The sequence below is a fragment of the Zalophus californianus genome, chromosome 6 (assembly GCF_009762305.2).
Source record: "Zalophus californianus isolate mZalCal1 chromosome 6, mZalCal1.pri.v2, whole genome shotgun sequence".
Classification (NCBI taxonomy): domain Eukaryota; kingdom Metazoa; phylum Chordata; class Mammalia; order Carnivora; family Otariidae; genus Zalophus; species Zalophus californianus.
This window is the reverse complement of record NC_045600.1, coordinates 71219722-71242208: the sequence shown is the minus strand read 5'-3', so window position 1 is coordinate 71242208 and position 22487 is coordinate 71219722. Positions and strand designations below refer to the sequence as shown.

General features: G+C 45.0%; 1 long non-coding RNA gene across 1 annotated transcript; it reads right to left on the bottom strand.

Moving 5' to 3' along the window:
• Nucleotides 1–1953: 1953 nt before the first annotated feature.
• LOC113908823 lies at nucleotides 1954–4362 on the bottom strand. Its single transcript, XR_003515600.1, has 4 exons — nucleotides 4302–4362; nucleotides 3107–3194; nucleotides 2763–2852; nucleotides 1954–2055 (listed from the first exon to the last, which is right to left on the bottom strand). It is a non-coding gene; the product is annotated as an uncharacterized LOC113908823 (long non-coding RNA).
• Nucleotides 4363–22487: the final 18125 nt, after the last annotated feature.

Below are 22487 nucleotides of genomic sequence, written 5' to 3'. Positions count from 1 at the left end.
AGTGTGCACTTGATGTTTTGGTGACCTCTGCCTTTCATACTTCTTAAAAACTAGCCGCTGACATAAGCAGCATTCACCAAAGCCAAAACCCCTCCTTTCACATCCTTCATGGATGAGGACACTCCTTAGCTTCCCTACAAGCTTCCCACTAATTCCCCACAAATTAGTAAACCCTGAGCTGTGCTTGAGATCAATTCATCTAAGAAATTTTGTTGAATGTCTTTTAGGAATGACTGCAGTCAAACTTTAAGTCAGCAGTGGGCAGCGGGGAAAACTCCTCTTCCAGAATGCTGTCTTAATCAGGTCCATTTCAGTCCAGATAGATCACAGTTGATATATTCAATATGCCCAAGCAAGGCACGTGAATTAGAAAGATGGGGTATTCATGGTGAATATACCATTTAACAAACTCTGCCATTAACGTTCTTCAGGCCTTTCTAATCATTTGTATTACAAATTTGGGTATCAAATTTTTTTAGGACCAGAAGTAAAATCCCATTACAAATGACTCTTCATAATGGTTCTCTTCCAAGCCGTCCATGGTGGCAATGCTTCGGATCCCACCGGTAGTCTATGTAATAGTAATTGTCCAGGAGGAAAATCCCTGATTGTTTATTCTCTTTATCGTGGATACGGCTGGAAGAACTCAACCAGCCATGCACAGAGCAATTCCATTTTTTTCCCCATCGCTTTGCAGCAAATGCCTTTTTACCACTTTCCTCTCTCCCTGACCACCCTAGGCATTCTAACCATTCCTTCCAGAAAAACACATAAAAAACAGGGGTATTATAATGTTTGGAAGTTGGAGAAAGAAAAGGAATGGGTTGGCTAGCATTTTTCTCCTTGTTCTCCTGGGTGCAGAGCTCCTGATCGTGCACTTGAGAGTTGGAGGCTTCGTTCTGAGTCATCCCCAGGTCTATAACCCTGGCACGCTGTCTTCTGCCTGAGCCAGTTCGGCAAGAACCACATAAAACCACATGGTGGTGAAATAGCTAGTAGAGCCTGCCCCTCAATTCCTGAGCTCCCTCCTTTATCTTGTGCCACCAAGACGAAGCTTAACTACAGGTTCCCATTTTGGGTCGATCTTATCAAGATTTCTAGAGGTCACTAGAAATCTGTCATTGCCAATTGTGTTCCTGAATCTACAAGAAAAGAATAATATTCTCTATTGCAGAGTGGACGGTAGGAAATATATGGCATACAGAATTTACACACACGCACGCACACATTGTTTACATATATTGCCCCATTTCGTTTCTGTGATTTGGGATTATGTGTCTTCTCACATAACTTTCCACTTTTTTCAAAATATTTTCCCTTAACATAATATTCGGAGATATTTTCAGGTAGCAGTGACTGGATAAGAAAGAAGTCAAAGTGCTTTAATAAGCACCTACAGTTTTCATCAAAAATGAATGTTTTTATATACACCTGGTCCTTATAAGTATATAAATATAGTCATATTAAACCTGAAAATGTCACTGATGAGATTTTGTTATCCCCCATTTGGACCAACTCTAAAGCCAACTAAGATTGTTAAGTGTTATTTTTCATTCTCAAAGAAAAGAGAATTTTTTTTAAAGATAAAAACTTCCTGGTCACAGGGAGAACCCCAAGGACTATTCTATCTGTCTCTTTGCGTGTATTTTACCTCAAACACACACATACAAAAATCTACTTCAAACAAACCACTACCATTAACTCAAACCTGACCAATAAAGTCAGCAGAAGAGGGCCTCTGTCCCTGCCATTAGACAGAAAATACACCACCATTATTTGGGAGGCCTGGGAAGAAGCAGATCTAAACCTTTTTTTCCCTTGGAAATAGTAAGAAAAGTAAATACCAGCCTTTCAGATTCTGCGAATGAGGCCATATGGGCTGGAATTTATTATGCAAGGTCTTTATAAAACCCTCGTGCTACTTTAAATTTAACATTAGAGTTTTGTTAAATCCGGCGGTAGAAATAACCAAGACTCAGATGAAACAGTAAATTTTGCTCTGCAAACTACAGTGGTCTTCAGTGCTGCCGGCCCCCCGACAGATTGTCTTCTCATCTACAGAAAGCAGGATCGGGAATAAGACAGCACAGCAGTTCCGTAAAGGGCTCAGGACAGACACCAACCAGCATCACTTGGTGCAGGTGGAATGGGGAGCCAGCTGCCTGCCCTCCCAGCCTCCCGAGGAGCAGCATGCTGGGGCCAAATCAATGGCATGTGCTATGGAGATGTCCAGCACCGCACTCCCCACGCCCCACCCCGGCACCTTGTACTCTGCTGTTTTATGAGATGTGTACCTAAAGGTGGCCCCATGGGGGGGAATAAATATTTTACATATGCACACCACGCGGTTCTAATCTTAGGTGCCTACGGTTTAGGGGGATTCTCCAACATACCTCAGCTTCCTCAGAGAACTTGATAGCCCTCCATCCCGTGGGACATTGGATCTGAGAGCTGGCTCATTGTTACACGACTTAGAGAGAGGCCCAGGGTCAGAGTCCCACACCAGACAGTCCTGCCGGTCTCCACCACAGATAGCAGTATATAGTTGTACATGATACGTGCGCAACATCTGCAAGTATACGGTTGTCTGGGGGTTTTGTAACTGATAGATTTTATATTTTAGAGTAGTTTTAGGTTCCGGGTGATAATGACGTGTCAATGTAGATTCATGAGTTGTAACAAATGTGCTACTCTGGTGGCAGATGTTGACGATGAGGGAGGTTGGGGGGTGGGGGTGGAGGGTATAAGGAAAATCTCTGTACCTTTCATTCAGTTGTGTATTTGTAATGTTCCAGTTGAAACACAGGTGCTTAGAGTTGCCCTTTCCAGAGATGTCCCATCATCCCTATGACCTAAAATAATATGGGTGATAATTGTAACTTTTTTTAAAGATTTTATTTATTTATTTGACAGAGAGCGAGAGAGCACAAGCAGGCGGAACGGCAGAGGGAGAGGGGGAAGCAGGCTCCCCACTGAGCAGGGAGCCCAACTCGGGACTCAATCCCAGGACCCCGAGATCATGACCTAAGCCAAAGGCAGACCGTCAACCAACTGAGCCACCCAGGCGCCCCTGTAATGTGTGTGTGTGTGTGTGTTTTAATGCTACCTTGAAACTGCAACTATTGGTCCCCTCAAAGACTTGGAAGAGTTGATCAGCAGTGTTACAATGACAGCCTTGCTTTCAGGAAACATTACTGAGAGAAGAAAAAATCATTACGTCCACTGAGCACTTCATACTGTGTTGTCCTAGACATTAGCAAGTCAGTTCTTCCTCCTCTTTTCTTTCTAGTTTTTAGTAGCTTTGCCCCCATCACCCTAGCCAGAAATCATAAAGTCACCTTTGCTTTATCTTCATCCAGCCGGGCTCCCATCACAGCCAGTCACCAAACGGTCTGATTCTACAGGTCTCAAACGTCATCACCTCCTCCAGAGCCCTACTGCTCCCTTTGCTCACACCCTCAGCGCTCCCCACCTGGCCTCCTTGGTGGTCTCCCTCATGCCCACCTCTTCTCCAGAACCACCAGCGCTCTCTTTCACGCATGTACCAAATGTTGATGTCTTACCAGGAATGAAATTGTATGTCTCTTACTAAAGACACAGGGGTGGATAAGATATCTCCCCAGCTCTCAAGGATCTCACATCTAAAATGCAAATTCCCGGGGCGCCTGGGTGGCTCAGTTGGTTGGGCGTCTGCCTTCGGCTCAGGTCATGATCCCCGGGTCCTGCAATCGAGCCCCACATCGGGCTCCCTGCTCAGCAGAGTCTGCTTCTCCCTCTCCGACTCCCCCTGCTTGTGTTCTCTTTCTCACTGTCTCTCTTTCTCTGTCAAATAAGTAAATAAAATCTTTAAAAAATAATAATAAAATAAAATGCAAATTTCCTTTTGTCACTCACTTGCTTGAAATTCCCATTGCCTGTAGGATGAAATCAAAACTTATCAACACAGCATACTTTGTCACCGTTCATACTCATGGGATCTGGTCCCCATCAGACTGCTGGGCCTTGTCTCCCACCCATTCTGCCACCCGAAGCCAGGCTGCAGCCCCCTCAGCTCCCTGCAACCCGTCCCCCACTCCAAGATTCATGCAAACCACATCCTCTATCTGCAAGCTCTAGAAAACTCTTGGACTTTTCTTCAAAACAAATGAAATCTCCTCTGCTTCCCTCCCCTAACACAATAGATTGAGTCCTCCTTCCTTTTCATATAGGGCTGTACAATTTCCACGCATATCTGTATCCCAGGGGGCTGCCAACCCTGGAGGATGGGGTAAGTAAGCAGGCAATTTCATTCATTCATTTACCGTTTGTCCATTATGCCTGCTCTCTGCTCTTTTCTTCTTTGTGTCCACTTTCTCCTCAGCGGGGACAGCGGTGCCAGGGGCAGGACCTCCCGCTGGGGCAGTGCCATGACTGTCACCTCACTGCTATGCAGGATGACGGCCCAGGAGACACCGGTGACCTCCCAGAAGAAGGCCCAGGTGTGGCATGCAGGGCAGCACTGCCGGGCCCAGAGCTAGTCACAGGATGAAGCAGCGCCCTCACCCAACAGGGCCTTTACTCCCTTGGGAGGACAGAGCTCCTTGGGGGCCACTGAAGACAGGGGAGGCAGAGCTGGAATTTGAACCTGGTTCCGAAGTTGGTGTTTTTAACTATTTTGGCGAACAATGAGAAACAACTCCCAAGGGGACCGCTTACTCTCACCTTCCAATAGGAAGTTCTATCCTCCCTGTGGGGCAGGCTATGGGGAAAGGCAAGGGTTCCTTGGGGAGCATGTGACCATGACTCAAATGTTTGATGGGATCAGAGCAGTCAGAGGCACCCCTTTACACAAAAACATCATACTTGTCCCTCACCCGAGCAGCGCCTAGCCAGTGTAGACACCTGCCACTCCTCAGGGCTCTGTGGTTCCTCAGCTCTTGTTCAAACAACTTAATATTTTTATTCAGGCTTCAGTCCTTCTCAAGTGGCCTGAGAGTCTTTCTGCCTCCTTCAAGGTGACCTGGCGCTTCTCTGCTTTGATCTGTTTTATGCTGATTTTCTAGCTCAGATTTTCTAGATCAGAGAGCACTTAGCTCCCCATCTCCAAATGCGTGCAGGTGGCCTCACTGTTGCCTCCCCATTCTGCCTCCAGGTAATATAAACCCATATTTGAAGATGACAAAACAAGGATTACAGTCACAGAGCTGGTCTCCAAAGCAGGACTCGAACCCACATGGGGCTCTGTGCTCAGCGAGGAGTCTGCTTGAGATTCTCCCTTTCCCTCTTCCTCTGCCCCTCCCCCTGTTCACACGCACAATCTCTCTCTCTCTCTCCCCACCCCCGCCAAAAATAAATAAATAAATCTTAAAAAAAAAAAAATCTGCTGCTACTCAATGCCAGCGGCCCTGGATCCCTGGGTCCAGGCTGGAGCGTCTGCTTCCTCCCACTTAACCTTGGCCACAGCAACCCGCCCCCGGACCCTCCCCTTGTTCCAAGCCTCCGCGGTGTCCCCACTTCACAAGCCAGAGGCTCTGGCCCCACTCCAAGACCTACCCCCCGTGGCTTCCATCCCCGCTAACCTCCCGTGCCACGCGGCCCACACCGCCCTCTGCTGGCCGACGGCGGCACTTGCACTAGCCCTTCTGGGGCTTTATCACCATCTCTACTCACCTTCACCTTTCACACTGCAGCCCTCCGCTCCTTGGCCCTCAACTCCAAGGTCTGACCAGATCTCCACCGTTTCAGCTGGACTCCCAGGAAGACCTACTCCCACCCCGTGCCCTCTGTCTAGCCTCAGCATGGCTTCCACTCCCCACCCTTCCAATGATTTGGCACACTGACGAAATGCTCTGGATTTTCCAAGGCCACACTGATTTCAACTATTCTGTCCCATCATCAGACCATTTGGCCCAATTTTTGGATCAGAAATAGAGTCAATGGAGATTTATTGCACCTGGATGTCATTTTCGTAATTGGTGCCACACGCACAGGATACAAAATTCAAAAGGCATCAAAGAAGATAGAGTGCAAATGAAGTCTCTTCTCAGCCCTGGCCCCCAGGCCCACAGGCCCCCCAGTTCCCCCACTGAGACACTGTGACTGTGAGCAGTTTCTCATCCTTCCGAAGAGCCCACAGATCTCTGACCTGGATGGGACTGGCCATATTTCAGCAACAGCATTGGCAATTTCTTAATCATTTATAAATTAAAAATTATTTAAAGAAAGAAATTAGAAAGCTCAGCTTCAATCCCACTCCCTAAATAAATTCATGTCATTTCTCTAAACTGCATTCTAATTTTTATCTATATGCACACGTTTTTCATTGTTTAATCATGGTAATGTGAAAAGTTTAGATCTACTCCCATTGCTAATTTCAAACACACATTTCATTTTCATTATTTTTAATGGCTTATGTAATATTCATTTGGGCTAAAACCCAATTATTGGGTTTTTATTTCAAGTTTTAACAATTATAAATAATATCAGTATAACCACCTATAACTTTCTTCTTTGAATTATTGCATTAGGATAAGTTCCCAGAGTGGTAGTATTGAGTGTAAGGGATAGTTCCTGTCACATTTAGCCAAATAGCTCTTAGAAAGGTGACAGAAGTTTACAATGCCTCATACAGAAAGGAGGATACATCTTACTTCCATTCCATAAAATATAATAATTATAATTATCAACAAAAAACGCTTCCTCATACTGTTCTCACTTACGTATTTTTGTAATAGATAACTCAAGTCAGTGCCACCTATTTAGGTTTCTGTGTTTCATGTTGATTTCTGTTGGAAGCAGTCCTTAGAGCTAACTGGAAAAAGGTGACCAGTTGGCTTTCTAGGACCTTGGAGAGGTGTTTGTAGCGTCCCACATGGAGAGCAGTTTGGCAGGGTCATGAGTGAATGGGCACATTCTCATTCTCTCTCCCTCTCCCAACTCTCTCTCCCTCTCTCTCTCTCTCTCTCTCTACTCCCCCATCCTTGGTGATATGTTCCATATCCACCAAGCTCTTTTTATGTTACTAGAAAGGGCAATAGTGTTTCCAATCTACATTCTTTTAAAAGTGATCTTCTCTTTTTGAGTGTCATTGCAGATGTATTTTCCTTAGTGTGTAAAATGTGTATAAGACCCTCCCACTTTAGAGAGCGAGACTTGGACTTGAACGTGGACTCTGTACTAACTAGTTATATCTCTGGACAAATCACTCAGTTTCTCAGAGGCTAATTTCTATCAGTAAAATGAAAGAAAATAATACCTGTCCACCTCACATAATTTTTGTAAAGGGCAAATGAGAAGACGCAGGAGCGTGTGAACTGTGTTGTAAATAGCAAGTCGCTCTTGAAATGTTCTATGGATGGACTCTATGAAATCATATGATTCTTCTCACTTCAAATCTCATCTCCTATTGGTTCTGGAGAAGATATTATTGCATTTTTAACTATTGACTTAGTGCCTTTTATTTTGTCTGCTAATCCAGGAAGTCTAACTATGCAGAAATTGCGGTGCTGAGCTCTATTCCTCAGAATGGCCCTCCTGAAATGCTTCATTTCTTAGTTTAGTTTCTTAAAATTCTGGATATATTGCTCAAGGGTTTTTTGTCTTGTTTTTTTTTTTAACCGAGTTGTGTAATTTCTGCTTTGCGCAGCCTAAACAACACCCTCAGTTTGTCTTTTGCAATGATCATTACTCTCATTCTTTTTAATTCTGACCTTCTCTCGCTTGAGAGGATATGGTATCTTCTTCATTTCTTTGAAAAGAGGCTCCAGCCGTTTTCTGAATTCTGTGTGTGGCTCCCTGTGGTTGCTCTTTGTCAGGGTTAATTAAAACAAAGCTTTTTGTATGTTCTCTCTTCTTTTTTGAGTGATGACACTTTTTCAGGGAGCCACATTAATTTTTCCATCTTAATGCATTCTCCCTTAAGTTACCCTAGTGACTGATATCTGCTGTATTACTGGAAATTCTTTAGTAAAATTCCTGATTGATTTTAATAGAATTTGTGATTAGGAGTTTGATTGGGTTTCTATTCACTCCACCATCTTTCTGGATAATTTCCCTACCCTGTCGGGTCTTTCTATCCTCTGGTTCAATAGAGTCTGGAAAGAACCCAAGGGCCAAAGATGGGATTAGAACCGAGAGTCAACCTTTTTCAACAGAAAATCGGAAAATGCCTTTTTGTGCTTTGTTGCTGCTGTTAAGGTTCATGTTACACCTAAGAAAATGGGAGCAAAGATGGAGTACTGAAATAAAATCTTACCACAAACCCCTTAATAACTCAGTGTATTGACTGCATTCCTAAAGTTTCTGAACCTTCCAGGCATCTTGCAAGCAGCAAAAGTTATGTTGGTTTCTCTAGCTACAAATGAGGGAGACGCTGAATTACTTCCAAGGTCTTCTTCCAGCTCTGAATTTCTTCAACACTAAATAATATTTAACCTGCAAGTTCGGGCATTCATTGATGTGACCAGAATTATCCCCACTTCCTGCTACCTCACCTTCAAAATGCCCACCCACCCACACACAGACCTATTCTGATTTCCTCATTTGTAAACTTTTCAAATCAACTGTTATTAAACGTAAAATGAACCTGTGAAAGAGACAGTGAGGGAACTGAACCTCTAGAAGCATGGCAGCTCTGCTCCCCCAGATCTGCTCCACCACATGAGGTGCCAAAGAGTGGAGCCCACAGGACTGCTCGCACAGCCGGGCTTGGGTGAAGCCCCAAGTCCCCACCCAATGTGGACGCTGAGGGGCAGCCCTGAGGCCCTCTGGTGGACGAACTGTGGAATAGCAGCCTTCCGGGCCTTGGCAAGGGCACGGGAGCCCACCTGGGAAGAAAGTCTCTGGTGGCTCGGCCCGAGTGACCTGAAACCCTAACCCAGGGCCTACCCCTGAGGGACAGGCTAGGTGCTTGCCTCAGAAATGGGGGACTTGTGTCATTTTGAGGCACGCTATCCTTGCAGCTGTTAGATGTGAGGCTCAAAATTAGGTTGGGATTTCAAACAGGGCCATGTTGAAGGGCCTAACATCTTTACTGGTACGTTGGGTAATCCCCGCAAGAGAACATTTTTTTCAATTTAGGCAATTCAGAATGAAGTTTCTGACCCCAGGCTCTTGCCTCCCCTTTGAACTTCAGTTATACTTCATTTACATGGGCCAAACTTATGTCTCAAGAAGACACCTGAGGCAACCATTAGCAGAGAAGTGAGGGGTGGAATAGTTTTGACAGCCTGTGAATGCGAGGATATGGCTCCGTTAAACACTGATCAGCCAATAATGAGCGCGTGTCCCTTTGCCTACTCATTTGTGTAAGCAAGAAATATTTGTTCTTCACCTTGCGCCTGTCATGGCTATTTGCTCTCAGATCTCTTCTGTGTCCTCAGCAAACACTGTTCCCTGTTTACCCTTGCCAACTGCCCTCCAGCTGGAATGGCCAGTGGGAGGCCCTAGCAATGGGTGAGAGGTTGGGAAGGAAGAGAAACCAGGTTATTTTTTCCATCCCTCTCTCCGAATTTTGAGCATCATTTTCCTGCAACAGGCCCACCTCCTCACCAGACAGCCCCTCCCTTCAGGGTCCTGGACAGTCCCTGCCAGGGTCCAGCCTCAGCTTCTGATTTTACCAGCACCATCCCTCCCCTGTGTCCTTCTAGCCCTAATGGTAGCAGCAGCTTCCTGTGGGTGCTAAGAGCTGGTTGTTTCTTCAGCCCATTCAGCTCTCCCCTCTGTCCCTTACCTGTGTGATCCAGTCCATTTTAAATTCCCTCTTTGAAGTGCCCAGGACGATGCTGTTGCACTTGGGAATAGGGATACAGCAGTGAGCAAGACAGGCTCGGTTCCCAACTGGTGTTGCTCATAGTTGATCACAGAAAACAAATACTAAATAAACAATTTTATAAGTATTTCAAAAGGGAATTACATAGGAACGTGGAGCAGAGAGGCCTGATCTAAAATACGAATGAATTCTGTAGCTCCACAGGTAACACTAGAGACTCTAAGTAAGTGGGCCTTTACACCAAGCCATGGTGGCCGCACAGCGAGTCTGAAAGCCGCTTCTCAGCCTCCTGGCTCCAGCAGGGCAGAAAAGGAAGGGTCTGTAGCGAAAGGGGAAAGCGGGGGCTTTCAAGCAGGATTCCGTTCCCGGCGGCCACAGAGAAGCAGGAATGGAGTTGTTCTGTCTGCTGGCTAAGCTCTGCCTGGTCCAGCCAAGGGCAGAACCGGAATCGTGGAGGAATTATCGTCCACCCCGCCCCCGCCCCGGCAACCTCCAAAAGCATGGGAGTCAGGCAATGCCCAGGCCAACCCCACCTCAGAGAAAATGTTTTCCCAAACACTGAAGCTGCAACATGACAGGATTTTCTAGGCGTCCTCCCAGCCCAGCCCTGCACGGTGAGATTGAAGATGGGGGAGCCAGTGGCTGAGGTGCTGAGCTCCTGTGAACCAACAGGTTCCTAGTCTTGTCTTGACAGGTTCCTGTTGTTGTCCTGTTGAGCTCAGGGCACCCTGATCTTCTCCGCTTAGCCCGTCAGTATTGACGAGTTCCAGAGTCACTCAATACCTCGACTCCTCTTGCCAAATCATAAAAGCTCTAAACTTAGAGATCAGATGAGGCAGACATACTTCCTTAACCTTGGCCATTTAAATCACTGTTTACAAGATCTAAAATGTGTTTTGTGAATGGAGGTTTTCCAACTGCAGACTACAGACCAGAGTCATTACTCAAATGTATGGCCATTCCAAGCAACCCTGCCTTACAGAGTTCCCTGATACGGAATGAGGGAGAGAGCATGTTTGAGAGTCTTCTCCTCTTTCCAAGTTCACTGCCCAATCTAGGTTCGTATTAGACCCTAGTACAACTAATAACATTCCAACTCAACATACTACAACCCACAGGGCTCTCTGGTCTTGCCTTGGAACTCCATTTACTCAGTGTCAAAACTCATGACTCAAGAAGTCATGATGGGTGGGACGCCTGGGTGGCTCAGTCAGTTAAGCGTCTTGCCTTGGGCTCAGGTCATGATCCCAGGGTCCTGGGATTGAGTCCCGCATCAGGCTTCTTGCTCAGTGGGGAGTCTGCTTCTCCCTCTGCTTGCCGCTCCCCCTGCTTGTGCTCTCTCACTCTCTCCCTCTGACAAATAAATAAAATCTTAAAAAAAAAAAAAAGATCATGATGGGTCAGTTATGGTAACTGAGTCAGGCCAAGAAAAGGAGGGAGTCCAGGTGTTGCTTGAGACTCTGGGCTCCATGAGAAAATGAAGCCCTAATGCCCTAAGGCATCTATTGCATGTAACAAATTAACCTGCTTCTAGAATGGTCCTAGCTATGTACCATCCTTGGGAGAATCGAGAAAGTAGTCACCTGAATAATACTCTATAGACCTCAATTCTCTTCTGGGAGCTCCTGTTGAGTAAGGCTGGCCCAGTAGCAGAAACTGGTTCCGGTAATACTTCTGTCACTCTCTTGAACCTGTCTAGTTCAAAGGACCACACACAAATGATTACACTCACAGCATTAGCACTAGTCTGGGAGGAATGTTTATTTTAAGAATATGGGTATAATAAAGGCATAATGAGAGAATCTGGCAAAGCAACCAAAGGAGCCCCCAAGAAGTCCACACCCTGGTCTCCCGATGGCCTTTTATTGTCCTTCTGCAGGTGTGAGACCCAGCAGATGCTTATCAACTTAACAAGCTGTCCATTCCACGAACCAAACCCATTCAGTTTTAACAGAAAACGTTCAAAAACATTAGACCTATTTTTATCTGACCTGATCACCTTTGCTGCGTCCATTTTCTGTAGAGATCTCCAGGAACGCCTACTCCCAACTACCCTTTCAGAGTCTTGTGGGCAGGGAGGGGACTAAGACACTGGAGTGAGGAGCGGGTGGGGCATGGGGGGGGGGAAGGAAAGACTGCCTGGAGCTTCCTCCCTTCTCCCTGGAGCCAGGGAGACCTGGTGGGGTGGGGGTAGGGAGACTCAATAGAAGGGTGGGAAAGAGGTGCAGATAAATAACACTTAGTTTAGCACTTTTTTTTAGCAGTTGTTTTCTGGATGTTTCCATGTTTGACATGTCCTAGCCCCTTAGTTAGAGTGTAAATTCCTTGAGTGCAAAGACTAAGTTCATGCTGTAAATCTTGAATCTCTTACAGTGTTTAGCACAGTGCTTCTCCGGAAGATGCTTAATCAGCATACTGTTGATTAATTAGAATCTGCTTTGGGAAAAAAATGTGTATCCTTGCAACAATTACAATATGAGGTTTATGTGAAAGTACTATGTGAATATTATAAAGCTTAAAATATTGTATTCTTGGGCACTATGAGCCATCCCGCCCCACCATGCTTCAAGGGAGCCACCTCACCCCACCTGAATGTCTGACAGAGATAGAACCCTGAGCTAGGGAGTCTCTCTTCACCACTGGAATTGAGAGCCTAAAGGCTTCTTTCTCAATTTCCCAGAAACTGTAGTCAGGACAGAAACTGAGGACAAAACTAACCCCTACACACATTTCACTGCTGCTCTGCTCCCTCAAGTCAAAGCTTTCTCTCGCCCCACCCCCATGTGAATACGCACTTTGTGGCTGAGTTCTAGAGTCTCTCCAATAGTCAGCAACCAGCTTATACTTCGTCCCCCAGGGTTTGCCCCTCAGCCGGGCGGGGGTCTGATACTCCTCTGTGGTCTTGGAACCTGTGAGATCTGACTGCGCATTTCAGGCTGGGCCTCGCAGGGTCCTGACCCCTGGCATGGCTCTCTGGACTGGTCAGCCTAGAACTTGGATAGTCAACACCTTGGCGGGGAATATGATACTGACTCTCACAACCCAAACTCACATGAAATTGATTTAGTCTCAAAAGCCAACGGAGTAGATTTCAGTGGGGAATGTCACCCCCAGTGATGAGGAAAGGTGTTAGCTGCGATCCACACCTCCTACCTGGAGTAACAATCCGAAAGCAGTGAAGTGAATTCGGAATCAGTGGGGAGGGAGTTGGCTGGTGCTGAAGGATCCTTCAACCAGAACTTGACCGTGCTAACAAGCAGCCATCTCCCACACTGCAGTCCACCTTTAGGGTGACCAGAATGGCCACATCTACCAGAAGACATGGCTCTTCCCTGGGACAATATTAGAAACCCTATAAATTCTTCACTTAAGCTGTCTTCAGTCAAAACCTCATAAGCTGCGCTCTCCTTCCTTTTTCCTTAACCATTCCATTGAATTTTCAACACATCTTAGCTCTTTACTAAATATGGACCCCATCTTACATCATGTACTGACAAATAAGGATCTTCAACTGACACCACGATGACAGGGCTCCCAAGGCTTTGCTGGGAAGTTGGGTGTCTTGCCCTTTCTTTGCACTGCCTTCCAGATTCCATCTCTGCTGTACTTTGGGAACCGGTACTCTTTTCTCTTCACTCATGGCTTCCAGGTCTGCCCTGGGATCTCTACTGATCTGACCAACAGAAACTCGCCAGACCTCTTTGCTAGGTGTCACTAGCTGTTGGTGAGTATTGTGATGTGTCATCTTCCCTTCCTTTTAGGTGCTGCATTTATCCCCTCAGGGTCAATGCAGAGCAATTCTGAACACCCCACCTCTCTCCACCGAAGGCCAGAGCTCTGGGATGACTATCCAGCTGTGCAGTCAGGCATACCCTCTGGCTCTGCTCCAAGGCAAACTTGGTCTTCCTATTTCTGCCAGTCTGCAAAAAATTAACACTCAACCATCATGATCTTTATACCGTATTTACCAAACTTAGCAAAGGGAAATCTGGACTTTGAAAGCTATTCGGCAGGCTTGACTGCCCAAAGAAGTTCAAAGAACAGCCTAACCAATTGTGTCAAAGTTGATGGTGCTCTCTAGACCCATGACTAATACATTTTTATTCAATATATTTTAAGTCGCTGTACTCAAATAGGCAATAAGACCTGGAAAATGATCTGCAGTTCTGATTCTGGAGCACCCAGGAAACTTTCCAGCTCAGTGAATTCAACACAAATAGAGACAGCTTAATGTGCTATAGGACAGTGGCTTTCAACCTTTTTAGCTCCCCAGGAAGAAATGCAGGTTAAACAGCTACACAAGATACAGACACACATATGCATGCATGCACACACACGCCTCTACATAACTGAAACAAAGCTTTCTTAAAACAGTACTGCCTTAGAGAAAGATGCATGTGAAAGAGATTTATTAATGAATATTTTCAGGGAAAAGATTTAGAGGAGTTGGGGAGTCTAGACCATGTAAGGTGCAATATCGAGCCAAGTCACAAAGAGGGTAATCTGGACTTGGCAGGGCTTAGGGGGACACCGTGGGTCACACGTCAAAGGCATCTCAGTGAGAAGACAAAAAGAGCTAGAGTATGTATATCTCATCTCCAACGGTCTTTGGTTAAGAGCTGTGGAGGGGGGTGCCTGGGTGGCTCAGTTGGTTAAGCAACTGCCTTCGGCTCAGGTCATGATCCTGGAGTCCCTGGATCGAGTCCCGCATTGGGCTCCCTGCTCGGCAGGGAGTCTGGTTCTCCCTCTGACCCTCCCCCCTCTCATGTACTCTCTCTATCTCATTCTCTCTCTCAAATGAATAAATAAAATATTTAAAAAAAAAAAAAAAGAGCTGTGGAGGGAGGGAAGGAACATTCTTAGGGCCCTGGCTCTCCTGTCCCTTCCAACAACATGCTGGCTTTGAGGAAAGAGCAGGCCTGGATTTCCCCTGCCGCACCCGGAAGTACAGAGATCCCAAGTGACGTGGGCAGAAGAGAGACTGCTACGTTTTCTACTCTGGTTTTTCATTGCTGCATTTTGGTTTCTTATTTGCCATGGATTTGAATCTCAGCGCAGCCACTTATGATGTTATTTTACCTGCTTGAGGCTTTTCCTCATTCCTAAAATGAGAATAATAATATCAACTTTGCTCCTTGTGGTGAGAATCAGAATTGACATAGATATCCCTAGCAAACAGTAGGTGCTCAACTTGTAGCTATAATGGTTAATAAATGTATCCTCAAAATGACTCAAAAGAGTAGTACAAAAATTTCTTTATGCTCTTGACTGTATTCAAGACATGCATGCATAAAAACCCAAGTGGTGGAGTATGGGCTCCTTTGCATGGATACAACAGGAATCTGCACAAATATTCACCGCCGCCTGCCTCCACGTCTTTGTTTTTTTTCCCCTTTGACTAATGAAGCTCATTTGAGCTCCGCCTTAAATGTCTCTCTTTCATAAAGCTTTTCCAGACCACCCGAACTAAAAATACTCTCTCCCTCCTTTGAATTGACATGCCATTCTATCTGAAATTATTTTATGGCACTTTTTCCACTTTCTTTTTTCCTCTCTGCAATAGCTATTAAAATCCTGACTTGGGAACAGATAGACAAATCAATGGAATGAAATAGAACCCAGAAATAGGCTCAAATACATATGGGAATAATAAAGAAATCAAGGCATGGGGGGAAAAGTCCAACAGGGCTGAGATAACTGGCTAACCATTGGGGAAAAAAGTTAATTTGGATCTCTATCTCACTTCTCATACAAAAACAAGTATCAGATGGCCCAAAGATTTAAACATACACACACATATTGAGTAACTACATGAAAACATGAGTGAATTTCTTTATACTCTTGGAGTAAGAAAGGCTTTTCTGAGCATGACATAAAACTCAGAAGCCATAAAAGAAAAGATAAATAAATTTGATTCCATAAAAATTTAAAACATCTACATGACATTAAAAAGACATAAATCTGGGGTGCCTGGGTGGCTCAGTCCTTAAGTGTCTGCCTTCAGCTCAGGTCATGATCCCAGGGTCCTGGGATCGAGCCCCGCATTGGGCTCCCTGCGCTGTGGGAAGCCTGCTTCTCCCTCTCCCACTCCCCGTGCTTGTGTTCCCTCTCTCGCTGTCTCTCTCTGTCAAGTAAATAAATAAAATCTTTAAAAAAAAAACATAAATTCAAAAGTCAAACAGAAAAATATTTTCAACTCATGACAATAAAACGGTTAATGTCCTTTCATAAAGAATAGACAAGAAAACAGAGTAAACAACCCAATAAAAGTGGACAAAGGACATGAATAAGCAGTTTATGAAACAAGAAATACAAATACCTGTAAACATACGAAAAAATATTCAATCATCTTAATAAAGAAATGTAAATTTAAAAAAAAAGTGTTTTCACCCAGATTGGCAAAAATTAAGATATTTGGTGAAACTACACACCAGGAGGCTGCAAGGAACTGGGCGCCGTCACACTGAATTGCCCTTTGGGAAGGTTCCCTGAGACCGGAGAAGGATAAGGTTTTCTGGAGGGCAACTGACAATCTCTATCAAATGCCAAAGGTACATACCCCTTGGCTTAATGACTCAACTATTAATGTGGGTTTAGTAGGAGTTCTCCTAGCTATGTGTACAAAGATGCTATTGCAACATCATCTGTATTTGAGGAAAGTCAAAAACAACTAAAAATAATAGGGGACTGACAAATAATAGTCCATCCAGATAATTTAAGAAGGAACAAGAATGAAGTAGGTCTGTATGGCCCTGCTAGTCAAAGCTCTCCAAGACATACCAAACAGGTTGAACAGCAGATACCCACACACATGAATGCACATAAAAAATGGACACTGAATAGGGCCTTTGTTCTAGTTAACTGTATTGCATCAATGTCAATGTCCCGGTCTTTTTTTTTTAAAGATTTTATTTATTTATTTGAGAGAGAGAATGAGATAGAGAGCACAAGACGGGGGAAGGTCAGAGGAAGAAGCAGACTCCCCACTGAGCGGGGAGCCCGATGTGGGACTCGATCCTGGGACTCCAGGATCATGACCTGAACTGAAGGCAGTCGCTTAACCAACTGAGCCACCCAGGCACCCAATGTCCTGGTCTTGATATTGTATTACAGATGTCACCTCTGTAAGGTGTCATCATTGAGGGAAGTTGAAGGAAGCATACACTGGGACACTAGGTACTACTTTGGAGTCTATCATTGCTTCAAAATAAAAAGGCTTTTTTAAAAACAAGGTGCAGAATGTGTGTATTGTGTGATTCTTAGGTTTTTTAAGAAGTATCAAAAGATAAGAACAATCCCTCTGTCATTACATTCAAAATGAGTGGGTAGAACATATGCAACCAGAAGGACAAACACACCCATCCCCTTCACTCCCACGGGTTTGCATGAGACAAAAGGATAATAAATTTTAAACGACCCCCATTTCTTTTGCAGAGATTAAAAGGAGTGCCGTTTTGCTCAAGAATTTGATCTGGCCCAACAAAAGAGAAAGCCCTCAGAAGTAGACTGCTCTGTCCTTTGGCAAGGCTTGTGACAGGGCTTATTCATTTCATACCACAGGCTTCTTACACTGTTCTAAAAGCAAGGTAAAGGAACTGAAACTGCTTTGCATAATAATGTCAAATGTTATCTCCAGAGAGGGCAGCCTGGCACCTCTAGGGACTCGGTTCTCTTTTTTAATGTAGCTTTGGGTAGCATGGTCCCTAAGAATGGCTGTTGGGTCTTAGAAGAGGGTGTGTGTGTGTGTGTGTGTGTGTTTTCAGTTCGTCATAGGAAAATGGGGACAGGCTCCTCTAACCTCAGGCGAGGGGACATTTCTTCGTCTCATCCTACCAGTGAGATCTCACGGGAAACACATGGAGTTCCAGAACTGGACTTGCACTATGGTGCTGGCCAGAGCCAGCCAAAGCCCACCCTGCAATTTTCTACCAACACCCCCCATCATGTAAGTCAAACTGGCAGGAATTAATAGCTTCAGGAGACTCTTGCTTCAGAGTACTCTGAGGCTCTGATTCCAGGACAAGCATAGATTCTCTGGGAGAACAACTCCCGTTGTTGCATTGGAAAGATTCTGAAGAAAATGTTAACTGTGTTTCAAGGCTATATACCTTTAACCCACTGACCTGTGCCCTCTAGCTGATAGCTTGACTAATTATAGCTTCTTTGAGACGTCAACAGAATACCGACTCTGGGGAAATAAAGAACCATGTATTCTAAGAAGATAACCTTGACCACACTAGAAACTATCCTTCCCTGATGCTAGCAAGTTTGCTTGAGATCATATCAAGAATAATTAACTATACGACTGCTTCCCATGCATATGGACCCTCACCTGCTTCTCCTTTAAAAACTCCCTGCTTGGTGCAGGACTTTGGAGATGGTCTGCCGTCTTCCGGGGTTACCCACTTCCTAAATAAGGCAACCTTTCCTTCCCAACCGACACTTGTCTCTGGAGTATTGGCTTTCAAATGCCAAGCAGCCAACCTTGGGTTTTGGTAACAAAAGAGGCTGCCAGTGAGTCCTCAGCAAAGCAGATGCCTGGTTAGAGTCAGGAGGCAGAGTGTTGAGTGGGATAAACACCTGCAAAAGGAGAGAGAAGAAGCAGGACAGAGGAGGAGGAGCTGTTGGACCCAAAGACACAGATATGACGATAAGGCCAGCCCAACAGGAAGCTTTTAAGCAAAGATGGCGTGTCAGAGAAGACCCGTGTTAGGCAGAAACGGGAAGGTCCTTGTTCCGCTGTCCTGCTCAGTCAATGGCTGAGGCCAGCCTGAGAAGGAGTTAACTGTCAGCTGAAGGCTGGCAGCTAATCAGGCTCCCAGCAGCCAGCATGAGTCCTTTCTAGAAGGAGAATCTGAGCTCTTTTCTGCATCTCCACATCTGCATCTCACAAGGACTGTCTCTGCCAGAGGAAAGGGGGAAACCACAATTTTGAAAACAGGGAATTTATGCCTAAAAGGGACCCGAGAGGAAGTCATATTAGGCATTCCTTTTGCGGGATCTGTCCCTCTATATTGTAATTCACGCTACCCATAATTCCTCTGTGAATTTCTTGGTGTGATGGAATTGTGAAGAATAAAGAATGAGGCAGCTGGGGAAGTGTGGCCTTCCCCACCTTGTCCCTTCCCCAAAGCTTGCATCTCAGCATCCACGTGGAAACCACAAGAAAGTTAGAATCCTGGAGTTCCCAGAAGTGACCAGCAGCAGAGAGCACTGAAGCCCAAGATGGGGCCAACTGCTACCTGAGAATAGACTGGGGAACATCCACCACCACCACCACCACGCATTCCTAATACAGCAGCAAAAAGCAATCCTGGGCGTAAGGGAAAAGAGAAGCTAATGCCTGTCTTATAAGACTCTTTTGCCTACCACTGCACAGAGTTCCTGTAAAGGACCTGTACAAAGACTGGATGCATGAAACTAAATGGTGTTCATGAACAGTTGCCTAAATACAGGGCAACCGGGGATAAAAATTGAAAAACCAGAAACTGAATAAGCTATACAACAGAGTTAGGAGATTCTAGATAGGTCAGTATCTCACAAAATAAATAAGCCATTGCATTTATATTTTTTTTAATATGTTTTGTTTTGTCTTATGTAAACTTAACACCTAACATAGGGCTTGAACTCACACCCGAGATCAAGAGTCGCATGCTCTGCAGACTGAGCCAGCCAGGCACCCCAAGCAAGCCATAGCATTTGAATAAGCAGAGACCATGTCAGTCTCTGTCACTGACAGATACGTTCACTGCTTTAGTTTTGGGTTTTGTTTTGGGGGTGCTTTTTTTAAGTAAATTAGTTGCCTACATTAAAAAATCAAAGAGTTCATATTAAAATAGAGATTTCTACCTTCTGTTTAAAAAATCCTAAGATCTGGCATCATGGGGCTGGCATCTTCGATGGCAAACATGGGCAGGAGTACACATCAAGCATACAGGCTGCGGGTCAGCAGGACCCAGCAGTCTCTACAGGCTCCCAGCCACTGAGGCCACGCTGTGTTGCCATTCTTATGAGCTTCTGACGTCAACCGAAGTTTAAACCGTTCTATGTACTAGGTAGAAGAGGGTAGGACGATAGGTAAATCCATCAGAACTAGTCAAACCTTTTTTTTTAAAGATTTTATTTATTTATTTGAAAGAGAGAGAGAATGAGAGAGAGCACATGAGAGGGGGGAGGGTCAGAGGGAAAAGCAGACTCCCTGCCGAGCAGGGAGCCCAATGTGGGACTCGATCCCGGGACTCCAGGATCATGACCTGAGCCGGAGGCAGTCGCTTAACCAACTGAGCCACCCAGGCGCCCCTGATCAAACCTTTTTTAAGGTAATTTGATCATAGCCCTCAATTGAAAACATTTGACCCAGGGCACAAAAGTATTTGCACCAAACACAAAAAATACATACACCCAAGCTTGTACACTGTAGCATTGTTTGAAATAGCAAAACACGGGAAGTGACTTAAGTGTTCATCAGTAGGAGACTGGCTAAATAAATTATGGAATATCCACACAATAGAACACTGTACAGCTATTTTTAAAAGGGAGAGAAAAAAGTAGATCTATTGTGTACCACTCAGAACATTCTCTAAGAACATATTTTAAGAAATGAAGGAAATAAAGGAGAAAACGGGAGAAAGAAAAGAAGCAAGCAGTTTGAAGGATAGTATGTATAGTGTTCTTCCATTCGTAGGAAACATTTTTAAGGGAAAAATGCATGTAATGCATAGGAAACTTCTAGAAGGATACACCAGACCAAGAGCTATATGGGAGCAAGTAGAAGCAGCAGAGGGAAGAGTTACTTTTTTATTTTTCACTTTAAAACCTTCTGTCTCCTTTTAAAATCCTGAACATGTGTTATTTGTATAACTTAAAGACTAGATATTTAATGATTCAAATAACAGTGCTGAAAGTAAAATTTCAATTCAGAGAAAATTAATTTCTATGAGAACTGTCATTCCCCAACAGTGTCAGAAAAACGAAGCATAGCTATTCAACACACACAGCAGGTCAGATTGTCATGACTCGTTCTGATTTCACATGTGGGGATATAAATGCCTCACCAGATTAGAAAAATTCAATAAAATTTATAAAAAGCACCAAGCACTTGCCACACTTAGTAAGTGGGCGTTCAGCAAAGGTCGCTGTTATCCCCCAGCCCTCCCACCCTGCCCAGTCCTGACTCGTGTCAGTGACCCATCTAGGATGATTATTGCAAAATGCAAGATTTAAGTACCATCCCAGGTGAACATCAGCCCTCAAGGAAGATGGGAACGTCTTCCCAACAATGAAGGCATTTCCTCAGGACCTGCAGATGGTACCACCTCCATACATACAAGAGCAATCCCATTGCTTATTACTGTTCCCCATTTCAAAGAGACTCCTGCACACCCACGTATTTCCCCCAAAGATTTCCTATCCCCCCATCCCACCCCCAGCCCCAGCAAACCAGCCTGATGAAGAGTAGGAGCTAGACTCCCACACCCCTTTTCTTCCCGCTATCATTTCCTGTCCACAGACCCCTTCCCTAATGTGCCTTGTGCTCTCCCCAAAGAAATGGTGCTGGAGACCAAATATCAACCCTGACCAGACAAGGAGGGGCCATGTGATGTTCACCAAGCTCCCAGGCCAGAATTCTATTTTTTCAGAACACTTTGTTCTTTGAGGTGTGGTCTCCCTCTCCCTCCCACAACCTCAGCGCCTGGATCTGGCTGCTCACTTCTGGGCAGGAGATGAAGAGAGATCAGATCTGCCCTGGAGGCCTGTCCCTGTGAACCCAAAGCCCTGAGAACCCGAGCTCCCATCCTCCTACATACTGTCCCCACAGGCCCACAGGTGGAGAGCACTGGGAAGGGTTCCCACAGTGCATTAGCTCTGAACGGGGAAGGAGGAAGAAGAGTGTCATGCTATCCAGCCTCTGTTGTCAATAATTCATGAGGTTCAGACTGAGGGGCACCAGTGAGAGTCAGTTTTCCCCGGACATGGGGAAAATTAGACTCAAGCTCTCTTATCTCATCAGGATGTGCTGAGTACCAAAGCTGAGTACCACAGCTGTAGCTCCTTGGTTGAGGAATATACTCTAAATCCAGTGCACGCCTGATAAATCACTTGCTACCCAGACACTCCCTTTTGAACACTGAAATACCTTTTTAGCTGCTCTGCAGAACTACACATATACTAAATGAATCTCTAGCAAGTATGAATTCTATTAAACAGCGATTCCCAGAACTGAATTTCATAGCCCAGGATTCTCTTTCCTCTAATTGTAAGGACTGACATAGAGTTGCCAGACTGGTGATTTCACCAACTAACACTCTTCTCAACCTACCCATCTGCTTTCATCATCTTTTCTTAACAAAAAGACTAACACACACACATACACACACACACACAAAGGAGCAAAAGCATATCCCAAATAAAGAACTGTCAGGTTAAATAAGCTTAGCTTTATGAAACTCACTATATTGTCTTTCTCTGTCTCAGTTTGCCTGGAACAAGTGCAAACTTTGCCATAGATCAGCACCACTTCTCAGTCTGGCATTTGGAAGCCCCTGGGTTAAGTCAATTCAGCCACTGACACTTGGGTCTGTTGGGGCCTTTCTACAGTGTCCCATAAGCCATCCAGATTTGTTAATTCTCCCAGAAACCCAGAAGGGAGATCATTTCAGCCTGCTCGGCAGAAGTGTAGGGTGAAGTCTTGGACACAGAATTTATAGCTCGAGAGGACTTTATTCATCTCCCCCAGCAT